The sequence below is a fragment of the Hylobates moloch genome, unplaced genomic scaffold, assembly GCF_009828535.3.
Source record: "Hylobates moloch isolate HMO894 unplaced genomic scaffold, HMol_V3 SCAFFOLD_573, whole genome shotgun sequence".
Lineage (NCBI taxonomy): Eukaryota > Metazoa > Chordata > Mammalia > Primates > Hylobatidae > Hylobates > Hylobates moloch.
Genome location: NW_026652848.1, coordinates 1 through 13,139, shown reverse-complemented (window position 1 = coordinate 13,139; position 13,139 = coordinate 1). Strand labels below are relative to the sequence as shown.

The window sequence follows — 13,139 nt, the reverse complement described above, 5'->3', positions numbered from 1 at the left end:
TTCCATGAAACCACAGCAACATGCAATTTACCTACATAACAAAGCTGCACATGTACCCCCGAACCTAAAACATAAATTCAAAAAGAAAAGAATGAATATCAATAAGATACTTAGTAAACACACAAGTGTTTGGAAATCAAACAACAAACTTCTAAATAATTCACAAAGAAACATCAAAATAAAATTTAGAATACATTTTGAGTTGAAAGATAAACATCTGAACTGCTGAAAGAATAGAGATGGCTTTAGTCTCGAAACTTATATATAAAAACATTGAAATTTCAATCAGATGGTAATTGGTATGTGATTTGATAATCTTCTTTAAAGTTTATACAAAACTGAGAACCCGGCTAGGTGTGGTGGCTCACACCTGTAATCCCACGACTTTGAGAATCAGAGGTGGGTGCAACACAAGGTCAGGAGTTCAAGACCAGCCTGGCCAAGATGGTGAAGCCCTGTCTCTACTAAAAATAAAAAAATTAGCCAGGCGTGGTAATGGATGCCTGTAATCCTGGCTACTCAGGAGGCTGAGGCAGGAGAATCAATTGAACCCGGGAGGCAGAGGTTGCAGTGAGCCAAGATCACGCCACTGCACTCTAGCCTGGGTGAGAGAGCAAGGCTTCATCTCAAAAAGAAAAAAAAAATTGAGAACCCAGATAAAAATAGCTAACTTTATTCTCCAAAAGAAAAAAGAACGACAGTGAGTAGAGTTCTGCTTCTATTGGCTATCAGATAATCTTATAACCCTGCAGTACGGTGATGGTACGAAGCACATCCACAGCAGTAGTGTGACAGGTATCAAATAGACAAGAACTTCAGAGAAGACAAATGTAACGTTTGAAATCAGTAGAAAGAAGCATTGCTTTGAGAAAGTTGGTTATTATTTGGAATTTGAAGAAATAAACAATAAATTTCAAATAAAGAATGAAATAAAAAATAAAATTAATACTACAAGGAAGTTTTTAAAATGTTCATGCCTTTTCCTCATGACATGAAATACAAATATCATGAAGTAAAAGACAAATTTTACTAACTAAACAAACTCATTTTAGCAAACAATTGATGAATACCATTAAAAGATAAATAACAAATTAGAAGAAAATATTTACATGGTATATATAACAAAAAATGGATATTCAGAATGTATACAGATTATCAAATAATAAAGAACTTGCAAATCCCAGTGGGAAAATGAGCAAAGAATATAAAGAGGAATTGCACAGAAGAAAAAGTATGCATTATGTATTAACAAATGAAAAGTTGCTTCATCTGTGTAATGGTCAAAATGTATGTTAAAATATAAGACAGCATTTCTCCCATCACATTGGTAAAATAAAAAATACATATGCACTGCATAAATTCATATGTCACTTCAGCATTTTTACAATTAATATCACTTTTGTTATTCTTAAAAAGTTGAAAAATTAAATGAGTTAAAAGCAGTATGAGAGAAATTATTGCAAATATGTGTATAATATTGTTAGGAGAAATCCAAGTAAGACCCCAAAGGCATAAGTTTAAAATGAAGACTAATCAGTTTATATATATAATAATTTAAAAATATTCTGTACATTGTAAAACTCACAAAACAATTAAAAGGCAAAGAAATCAAGAAAAAATAATTTCAAAATAAATGCCAAAACACAGCCTCCTGTGGTCAAGATTACTCTCCATTCTACTGTGATGTCTAAATAGATTTTTGGGCATCTAGACTAATATTGGGTTTGTATACTCCCAGAAAATTCAAGACTAGTGAATGCACCCAACCTTACAACCCTGAAGCATATTATCACATAGGGGTCTTGTGTAGTTTGCTAAAACATAATGTACTACCTGTCACAGAATGAGCACTTAACTGATGTTGGGTGTGATGTAGCATAGTAGCAAAAAAACTTTAGAATTAGGCCACAATGTTTTTAAGGGCTTTGCACGACCCATTATTTTTTGGCACTTAATTTAAAAAAATCTGCATGCTTATTTTAATTTTGTCATTACTTGCCTTTGTTTCCATCTCAGGACACTGATCAAATAATCACAAAAATCACAGAGATGATACTCTGCTAATTAAGCAAGTTTTCTTTTTTTTCTTTGTGAAACCATTCTTCATTTTTTTGGTATTTAGAAATAATTTCTAGTGCTAATTTATTTTTAGTGAAATTTTGCACAGATTCTCCAAATAGAAAACCAAGAATGACCAATTTTATTGGGAAAATACTAAATGTAACAAACTTTATTTTTTGATAAGTGAAGACTTTTTCTAATTTTGCTTAAAAACTTTAGGTTTAGCCTTAGGTAATAGAGTTAATAGAGATAATGTTTACTACCATACATAAATTCAAAAGACTTGTTAGTTTAGGTTGTCAATTTAATGTTGAACAAAGTTGCTTGAAATTTTCAGATAAAATAACTTTAGATAAGCTTAAGAAAAGTTTGATTGCATTTGTTTATAATCTTGTACTTCTGTTTTCATTCTGATTTAGTAGGCTACACACTTTTAAAAAAAAAAAATTCAGGTGGATTGTGGCCATTCCTTTTCCTCTTAAGTCTTATTTGATTGTTCTTCCAGAACAGATATTAACATTTGCAGTGCTGCATCTGGATCAAGTAGTTTGGTTAGAGAAATTTAAACCTTTAAATCATAAAACAGCTTATTTTCAATTGTCATAGCTGACATTGAATCTATGCCTAATGGTGTAAGCAATGTGGATAGTGGAATGTCTCTGAGTTTTATATTAATAAATTTACTAGCTAAATAAGTGACATAATCATCTGTTGATGTCTGAGATGAAGAGTGAGTAAAAACCACATAAAAATCTTCCATAAAACTAAACTTATCTTGGAATTCTTTGTAAAAATAAATTCTGTGAGACGGAACTTTGGAAAGTTTTCCTGTAATTTCTTGAAATCAAATTTAACAGTGCATGGTAGTCTGACCATTCTGCATTCTCCTTTCTGTAAAAAAACATCACTATTTCAAGGCCAGAGAGCCCCCTTTACATGGCTTGTTAAGAATTATTCAAAATCCAGCATGATTCAAGATACTGATGGATTTTGGGTATTTGAAGAGAATTCCTCTGGTGGCTAAAATGCTTTGAAGATCATTTGTGCAGCCGTCATTCAAGATTAAAGGCTCCCTAGTTAATTGTCCAGTGAGATCACAGTTCCTGTGACAGTGGCAGAAGATGTCCAGCAAGGAGTTAGCGGCAGCCTAGTTGGCTTTTGTTGCATTCTCAATGAAAGCAGAAACTAATGAATAGCACTCAAAGTGATCAAGTTCCTGCTTTCTTGTCAAAAACTGAAGATGTACTGCTCCAGCTACTTTGGGGCTTAACACTTTCTCCAATTAAGAAGAGATGTTGACAGCTTCTAGGAACGCATCATCCAAGACTGTGGCACTAAAAAAACACACCTGAGATTTTACTCTGCAAAGTTATTTTCTATTAAATTCACTGCCTTTTTCACATCAGGGTGAATAATGACAATACATTGTAGCTTGGTCATTTTGCACTCTTCATTCTGATTTTCCAGCAACTTGCATTCCTTTCAACTGCTCATAAGTTAAATTTCTCAATGAAGTAATCACAACAGAACTATCTCCTTGGACAGTTTGGAGTTTCCTGAAAAAAAACAGATATACCACCATATGATCCAAAAATCTCACTGCTTGGTATATACCCAAAAGAAAGGAAACGAGTATATCAAAGACATTTCTGCACACCTAGGTTTGCTGCACCACTGTTTACAATTACTAATATTTGAAAGCAACCTAAGTGTCCATCAACAGATGAAGGAAGAAAATGCGGTACATATACACAGTGGAGTACTATTCAGCCATAAAAATGAAAGCCTGTCATTTGCAACAACATGGATGGAACTGAAGATTATTATGTCAAGAAAAATAAGCCAGGCACAGAAATACAGACATCACATGTTCTCACTTATTTCTGGGATCTAAAAATAAAAACAATTAAATTCATGGACATAGTAGAAGGATGATTACCAGAGGCTGGGAAGGGTAGTGAGAGAGTGAGAGGGAGGCAGGAATTGTTAATGGATACAAAAAACAAAAAAGAAATAATATATAATAAAAACCTACTATTTGATAGCAAACCCGGGTGACTACAGTCAATAATAACTTAATCATATATTTGAAAATAACATAAAGAGTGTAATTGGAATGTTTGTAACTCAAAGAATCACTGAGGGGATACCCCATTCTCTATGATGTGCTTTTTTTCACATTGCATGCCTGTATCAAAACATCTCATGTACTCCACAAATACTATGTACCCACAAAAATTAAAAATAAAATACAAAAAATAACCATCTTCTCTCTGTGTAACAAATATTATAGTTTCAAATCCAAGGCTAGAGAGCTTCCCTGAAACAACATACACTCTTTTGACTTGAAGAGTTCTCTCTTTGCTCTATACATAGGTATTTGTAGAAGTTAACATTCCGGAACACTGACTTCCAACACAGCAAGAGGGACAGCCACACATGTAAAATACAATGACAGAGCAGGACTCACAAGTGCATTCTGCTGAAAACGTGAGCAAGCCAAATTCAAATTATTTTTCAAACTCATTGATTTTAGCTACCAAAAGTTCTATAGGACATTATCAGACAGAGTTTTTGTAGAATCTAAGATTTAGAAAGTGAACTTGAATGTGACTGTGATCATTATGCAATAAGTGCTGTAAAAACTCAGGTTACTGTTGGCCACATAGGACTACAACACTCTTGTGTTGCCTTGACAAGTTCCTCTAAACGTGGCAGTAAACTTAGTGCCTTTCAGTGTTCTTTTTCCCATAGACTTACAGACAGCGAGAGACACCTGGCTCCCCCACATCACTTCCTTAGCAGCCAAGAACAGCTTGTCACCCAGAATGAATTCTGGCTGTGGCAGAAAATAGCCTACATAGAGAGATGTCTGGCATTTGGTAATACCTGGGTGAGAGCTTTCCAAGCTCTTATGAAGTATATGATGCATAAGGTCCATTTCTAGATACTAGAAACATCTTGCTGTGAAAACACATAAAGTCCATAGTTAAGATGATGATTCCATGCAGAAAAACACGTGGCAATGTAACCACCAGTCTTTTTCAATGGCCTTGCACATGGCTGTTACTGTATTGCTGAAGTCCAGTGTCAGCAGTTTATGTTTCCCCATTGTGTCATCAGCCCAATTCAAAGTACCGTCAAAATTACATATGGAGGTGCTAACAGGAAAATAATCTGAGTAAATCCACACTTGCCGTCTCAACTTCCAAAGATTGGTCATCAAACAGTGTGTTTCTGTCTTTCTATCTTGGCTGTCACCTTTACTACACTATAGGGGTCTGAGGTTTGTAGAGTGGATATCACAGAGTTCTGGTTGTCCTTGTGAGGTTTGATATGATAAATTTTTTCAAAGTATGCCTGATTACAGAAATGAGTATTGTCCCCTGACAATCCACATAGAATTCTGGGGCATTCTTCTCTTTACATTTCATAATAGCTTCTGCTAAACTTGTAATGTTCTGTGGGATTGTATCACTTCTTCACCTTCTTGCTCACTTCCCACCTTCTTGCTCAGAGCTCCAATGGGCTCAGAGCAATGTTTGGAGTGCCAATCACCCTGAGCTCAATCTTGCTCTGAACATCATCTTCTCTGAGCTCCATCTTACACTGAGAAGCACCTGCTGCAAGCTCCATCTTGCTTGGAGCTCCTTCTTGCTCCAAGCTCTATCTACTCCAAGCTCTATCTTGCTCAGAGCTCCATCTGCTCCAAGCTCCATCTTGCTCGATGTGCCAATCGCTCCAAGCACTGTCTTGCTCTGAGCAACATCTGCACAGACATTCATCTTACTCAGAGCTCCATCTAGTCAGAGATCCATCTACTTTGAGCTCCATCTTGCTGGGAGTTCCAATCACTCCAAGCCCCATCTTGCTGGGAGCTCCAATCACTTCTAGCTCCATTTTGCTCTGAGCACCATGTGGTCAGAGCTCATTTTACTCTGAGCTACATGTGCTCTGAGCTCCACCTTGCTTGGAGCTGTAATCACTGTGGGCTCCATTTTGCTCTGAGCTCCAACTAAAACCAAGCAACATCTCCTCCAAACTCCATCTTGCTTAGAGCTCCTCTTTTGCTCAGAGCTCTATCTGCTCTGAGCTGCATCTTGCTCAGAGCTCCAATCACTCAGAGCAATGTTCAGAGTGCCAATCACTCTGAGCTCCCTCTTGCTCTGAGCACCATCTGCTCTGAGCTCCATCTTACACCAGCAACTTCTGCTCCAAGTTCCATTTTGTTTGGAGCTCCTTCTTGCTCAGAGGTCTATCTGATCCAAGCTCCATCTGGTTCAGAGATCCAATCACTCCAAGCTCCATCTTGCTCTGAGCACCATCTGCTTGAAGCTCCATCTGCTCCAAGCTCCATCTTCCTTAGGGCTCCCATCACACTGAGCTCCATTTTGCTCAGAGCTCCATTTTCTCCAAGCTCCATCTTTCTCAGAGCTCCAATCACTCCAAACTCCATCTTGCTCTGAGCACCATCTGCTCTGAGCTCCATTTTGCTCAGAGCTCCATCTTGCTCTGAGACCATAGGCTTGGAGCTCCATGACACTCTGAGCAACATCTGCTCCGAGCTTCATATTAATTGGAGCTCCATCTCACTTGGAGCTCCATCTGCTCTGAGCTCCATCAAGCCTGGAGCTCATCTTGCTCAGAGGTCCATCTTGCTTTGAGCACCATCTGCTCTACGTATGTTTATAGCAGCACTATTCACAATGGTAAAGACTTGGAACCAACCCACATGCCCATCAATGATAAGACTGGAAAAAGAAAATGTACTACATATACATCATGGAATACTACACAGCCATAAAAAGGTATGAGATCAAGTCCTCTTCAGGGACAGGGATGAAGCTGGAAGCCATTATCCTCAGCAAGCTAACACAGGAACAGAAAACCAAACACTGCATGTTCTCACTCATAAGTGGGAGCTGAACAATGAGAACACATTTTAATACTATTACGCCCTCTGAAAATGGTCTCTGTTTCTCTTAACAAAGGATATTTATACTTCGTAATTTTTTTCTCTCTAAAGGATTGTGGCTTCTTCTGTCTGTGCCAGTCTAGGGTACAGGTTGACTACCTCACTTTGAAATGACCCACCCCATGTCCACACATGGTTGGTCCCTCCTGTAAACTGTTTGTTCACAGACTGTTACCACCTGTGGGTCATTTGACGGGAGGTGACCTCACATAGCAATGCACCAGGCAAATCACCAACTGAAAGGATCACTGAAACAACATGTGTTTGCTTATTTCGAAGAATGAACAGGAGTCAGTTGAAGGTGATTAAGTCAGCAACATCTTAAGGTGACAAGATGTCAGTAACATCTTAGATGACCAAGAATAATCCTGTGGGCCCCAAGAACATATGACAATATGGACTATGCCAGCAAAAATCTCACCCATCAGACAAGAGCAAATGACACTGTGGCTCAAATGTTAAATGTCCTCTCTTGATGTGTGAAAGCACATGACCAGCAGGAGGCAAAAACATCAGGGAGACAAAGGCTTTGTTGCATATCTGTGGACTTCAGTCTCCAGTGAGACACTCAGAGCCTACATCTCCTCTGTTACCACTGCTGTTTTTATTGCACAGAACATTTCCATATATGTTTCATTGTACAAGAAACGTTTCAACAAACATACATCTGATAAAAGGCTGTCTTCAAAATGTCTAAGCAACTAACACTACTTACTAGCAAAAACACAAAAGAGAAACTAATAACCAAACAAAACCTGAATAGACATTTCTACAAAAAAGACATAACACTGAAAACAAGTTTTAAAACTTGAATAACACCACAAACCATGAGAAAGATATAAATCAAAACAACACACATATCATCTCACTATAATTCAAATGGATGTTATCAAAGTGATAAAATATATTAAAAGAGACACAAATGCTGGTGGAAATTTCCAGAGAAGAACTCGTTTGGTAAGAATGTTAATTAGTATACAGTCAGGCACAGTGGCTCACGCCTGCAATCCCAGCACTTTGGGAGGCCGAGGCCGGTAGATCACGAGGTCAGGAGATCGAGACCATCCTGGCTAACACGGTGAAACCCTGTCTTTACTAAAAATACAAAAAATTAGCTGGGCATGGTGGTGGGTGCCTGTAATCCCAGCTACTCAGGAGGCTGAGGCAGGAGAATGGCGTGAACCCAGGAAGCGGAGCTTGCAGTGAGCCGAGATCGTGCCACTGCACTCCAGTCTGGGCAACAGAGCGAGACTCTGTCAAAAAAAAAAAAGGAATGTTAATTAGTATACATACTACAGAAACCAGTCGGAGGTTCCTCCAAAAATTAAACCTACAACTACCACTTCATCTAACAATTCTACTACTAAGTACACTTTCAGTGCAAAAGAAATCAGTTTATGCAAGAGGTATCAGCCATCCTATGTGGACTGCAGCACTATTCACAATCGCCAAGATAAGGAAGAAACTTACCTGCCCATCCACAGATGAAGGGATAAAGTAACTGTGGTGGATGTACCCAAACAATAGTCTTCAGCCAGAAAATCAAAGTGAAATTTCATCATTTAGAGCCATACTGTTGAACCTGGAGGACAGCATGGTAAATGACCTAAACCAGGTAGAGAAAGAAAAACATTGCCACATCTCACTCATGTAGAACCCAAAATAAAAGGCTTTATTGCAATAGATCTAGAGAGCACAACAGTGGTTTCCAGAGATTGGAGGGAAGCAGGGGCATGGGCAGGGATCAGAAATAGGTACAAAATTACACTTAGATGAGAGAAATGAATTGTTCCTCTCTGTTCCACAGCACAGTGACCAGAGGTTAACAAAACATCACACATTTTTCACAAAATCTGGAAAAGAAGATTCCAAATGTTTTCACCACAAAGAAATTAACAACTGTTTGTGATAACAGAGACTCTAAATATCCTGATTTTAACATTTCTCTGTGTCTGCATTAACCAAAATGCCCCACTCTAACTCTCCCCATTGTATACTTTTACTACATGGCCAGCCTTTTAAAAAATATGTAAATATGCAATGCCAAAATTCATGCAGACCACAAAACACCCTGAATTTCTAAAGCAATCCTGAGAAGTCCAAACTACATTGGTTGTGTCACACTTCCTGATTTTAAATTTCATTGAAAAGCTAGGGACCCCATTTCACACAGAGCAGCGGAACACATTAGAGGACCCAGACGTAAACCCACACCACTAACACCATCTGATCTTCAAAAAGATCCACAAAAATAAGCTTTGGAGAAAGGACTCCCTCCGCTCAATAGATGGTGCCAGGATAAACTGCTAGCCAGTTGCAGAAGAAAAACAGTGGGCCCATGTCTCACCCTGCACAGAAATCAACTCAAGATGAATGAAAGATGTAAACGCAAGACCTCAAACTATGAAAAGCCTGCAAGAGAACTTGGAAATACTCTTCTTGACAGAGGATTTGGCAGAGCATGGCTATGCCTAAGTCCCGAAAAGCAAATGCAACTAAAACAATTATTGACAAGTGGGGCCTAATATACAAAAGAGCTGCTGCACAGCAGAAGAAATTACCAACACAGTAAACAGACAGCCTACACAATGGAGGAAAATGTTCCCACATACACATCCAATGAAGTCTAATATCCAGGATCTACCTCAAATACATTAAGCAAATAAATCAGAAAAACAAAAACTCAATGAAGAAAGGGTAAGGGGCATGAAAATATGCATCTCAGAAGAAGGTTTACAGCAACCAACAGACAAGACAACATTTGTTTACCTCAGGAATCATCAGAGAAATGCAAAGCAAAAGGCCCATGAACACCAGCAAGACAGAAGGAGGGATGCTGGTCTGCTGTTGGTGGAAATGCAAACTAGTTCGGACGCCATGGAAAGCAATGTGGGGGGATTTCTCAAATAACTTTCTCGACATCACTAAACCTCACAAAAAAATGTCCATGAAAACCACACTAAGATTCTGTCTCATTCCACTCAGAATGAGTGCTACCAAAAACAAAACACAAATTTTTGAAGGTGACATCCAGTGTAGACTTACAGAAAGATAACTCTTAAACACTATTGGTGGGGTTGTAAATTAGCATACATACTATGAAAAGCAGCTAGAGGTTTCTGAAAAAATTCACAGTACAACTACCATGTCACCTAACAGCCCCACCACTGGTTCCACATTTAAAGCAGTTGAAGTCCCTAGGTTGAAGAGAGCTATCTGCCTTCCCACGAGTACTAAAGCACTCTTAACTGTGGCCAACGTAGAGAAACAACCTACCTGTTCAAACACAGCTGCAGGGATGAGGAAACTGCTGTACAGATACACCACGGAATATGTTTCAGCCATAAACCTTTGGGAAATCCTGCCATCTGCAGCCACGTGAAGAAACCTGAAAAACATGAGGTCCAAAGAATAAGCCTGGTAGACAAAGTCCCATGCCACGTGATCTCAGGCATGTAGACTGAAAAAAGCTTTATCTTCTAGAAGTAGAAAGTTCAATAGGGCTTACCAGAGGCTGCTGGGGAAGTGGAGGCGGTCTCAGAAGGAATCAGTGATGGGGTACAAAGTTACTCTCAGATGAGAGTGACCAATTCTGGTCTTCTATTCCACAGCAGGGTGACTAGCCTTAACACAAATGTATCATATGTTTCAAAGTAGCTAGAAGGAAAGATTCTGAATGTTGTTACCACTCAAAAATAATAACTATATGAGATGAAGAGATGCTAAATAACCTGATTTTATCATTACTCAACATATACATGTATCAAAATCTTCCTTTACCTTCTAATTGTATACATTTAGTATATGACAAATAGTGTTTTAAGAAATATAAAGAAACAATGCCAAAATTTATGTGGAAATGTGAAACACCCTGAATTTCCAAAGCTATTCTGAGAAATACAAACCATATGGGATGCATTACATTCCCTGAGTTCTAATTAAATGAAAATCCTTAGTTAACAAACCCATATGTTACTGACATACACAGAGAAACACAGACCAGTGAGCAAAATGAATGTGCTCAATAATAAACAAAAATTTATATGGAATGAACACATTTTCAAAACACCACCAAAATGACACAACGGGGAAGATTTCCAAAACTAGATATCCATATGCAAAAGAATAATACAGGACTCTTACGGTACTAGCTACACAATAATCAACTCAAAATGATTAAAGATTATACACAAAACTTGCAACCATAAAGCTCCTATAAAGACAACCTTGGGTACGCGTATATTTAGGACAACTTGGATGTATGCTCAGGGTTCGCAAAAAGTAAACAAAAATACAAGAGAAAAAATTATTGACAATGAACTGCTTTGGTAGTGATCTTGTTTTTTCTTGATTAGTAACCAACAGCACAGCCACCAAGAAATTACACACATGTGGGACCACGTCAAGCTGAAGCATTTGTGCCCAACAAAGGAAACAATAAACAAAATAAAAAGGCACACTAAAAATTACAAGTTTGGGATAAGGGATTATTTTTGAAAACGTACAAGCCAGTCATACTACCAGCTGGCAAAAAAATAACAAAACAGCAGAACAACTGCCAGACAAAAACTGGGCAAATAACTGGATTAGGTATTTTTCCAAAGAAGACAGGAAACTGACACAATGTCTACAAAAACGTGGTTAACATTACTACTCATGAGAAAAATGCAGATCAAAACCACACTCAGATCTTATCTCACTCCAATAGGTTGAACATTACAAAAAGATCAAAATATTTAAAAAGACAATTCCTGGTATGAATTTCCAGAAAGGGGAACTGTTTGTGGAAACATAAATTAGTATTAACACTATAAAAAACAGTTAGAGGTCTTGCAAAGAATAGGAAAAAAAGAAATACCATATCCTCTAGCAGTCCCATTACTGGGTATAAACTCAACCTACCTGTTAATCCACAGATAAAGAGATCAAGAAACTCTCATATACATACACTAGAAAATATTCTTCAGCCATCAAAATAATGAAACTGTCATTTAGAGCAACACAGATGAGCCTGGAAAATATTATGTTAAATGTAATGAGCTAGGCCTAGAAAGACAAACACGGCATGATACCACTCATGTGAAATCTTCAGATGTTTATCTTAATGAAGTAGAAAGCACAATATTGGTTACCAGAGTTTGGGAGATAGAGGAGGAATGGGGAAGGATTGATTATGGAAACGAAGTTATCTTAACATTAAAGGAATAAATCTGAAGTTCTCCTCCTCAGCCTGGTGACTGGAGTTAACAATATCATATTTTTCTAGAGCAAGAAGGGAGAATTTTGAATGTTCTCCCCACACACACAAAAAAATGCCTGGATGAGCAAATAGAGATCCTAAGTACCCTGATTTGATCATTACCCAATCTATATGTATGAAAATGTACCTCTAATTATGGGCCTTTATGTTGTGAAAAAAAGTTAACAGAAATAAATATGTATTGCTAAAAATCACAGGGAACCACAAAAGCAATGAATATCTGAAGGAATCCTAAGAAATACAAAGTGAAGACTCACAATCCTCAATATCAAATTACACTGCCAAGTTGTAGTTACACAGCTGATATATGATACTTGCATAAACTATGGACAAAAACAGGGAGGACAAAAACGTGATCAACACAAATATGGACACAATCAACTGACTTTGATAAAGAACACTGCAATGTGGAAGGCAGAGAATGAATACCTTTGAGAAAAATGATATCCAGATGCAGAAGCGAGAAATAGGACCTTATTTTACACGATGTATGAAAATGAACACCCCCTCCCCCAAATTGAAGGCAAAACAAAAGACCATAAACAACAAAATGTTTTTAACTAAAACACAGGATGAGCATATATTTTGGGTCACTTGAATCTCTGCTCACCTTTGCAAAGAGGAAAATAAACACCCTGGAAGAAAAACCTAATTGACAAATGCTTTGTCACTGATACATATTTTCTTATATGGGTGACAAAAACTACATGAATGAAACGCAAAAATAAATATATGGGTCTACGTCAACATGAAAAGTTTCTGCACATCAAAGAAAACTACTTTCCAAATTAAAAAGCATCCTATAGATTAGGCAAAAATTTCAGGCAATCACGTAATTCACGA

The 13,139-nt window shown here is 37.7% G+C and overlaps 1 long non-coding RNA gene across 2 annotated transcripts; it reads right to left on the bottom strand.

Annotated features, from left to right (window-relative positions):
- Positions 1-657: 657 nt before the first annotated feature.
- On the bottom strand, positions 658-10,711 carry LOC116464387 (uncharacterized). Of its 2 annotated transcripts, none has more exons than XR_004246905.2 (4): positions 10,545-10,711; positions 10,313-10,424; positions 8,507-8,642; positions 658-3,617 (listed from the first exon to the last, which is right to left on the bottom strand). It is a non-coding gene; the product is annotated as an uncharacterized LOC116464387 (long non-coding RNA). The 2 variants fall into 2 exon arrangements; XR_009212209.1 differs by lacking the exon at positions 658-3,617 and adding an exon at positions 3,642-8,287.
- Positions 10,712-13,139: the final 2,428 nt, after the last annotated feature.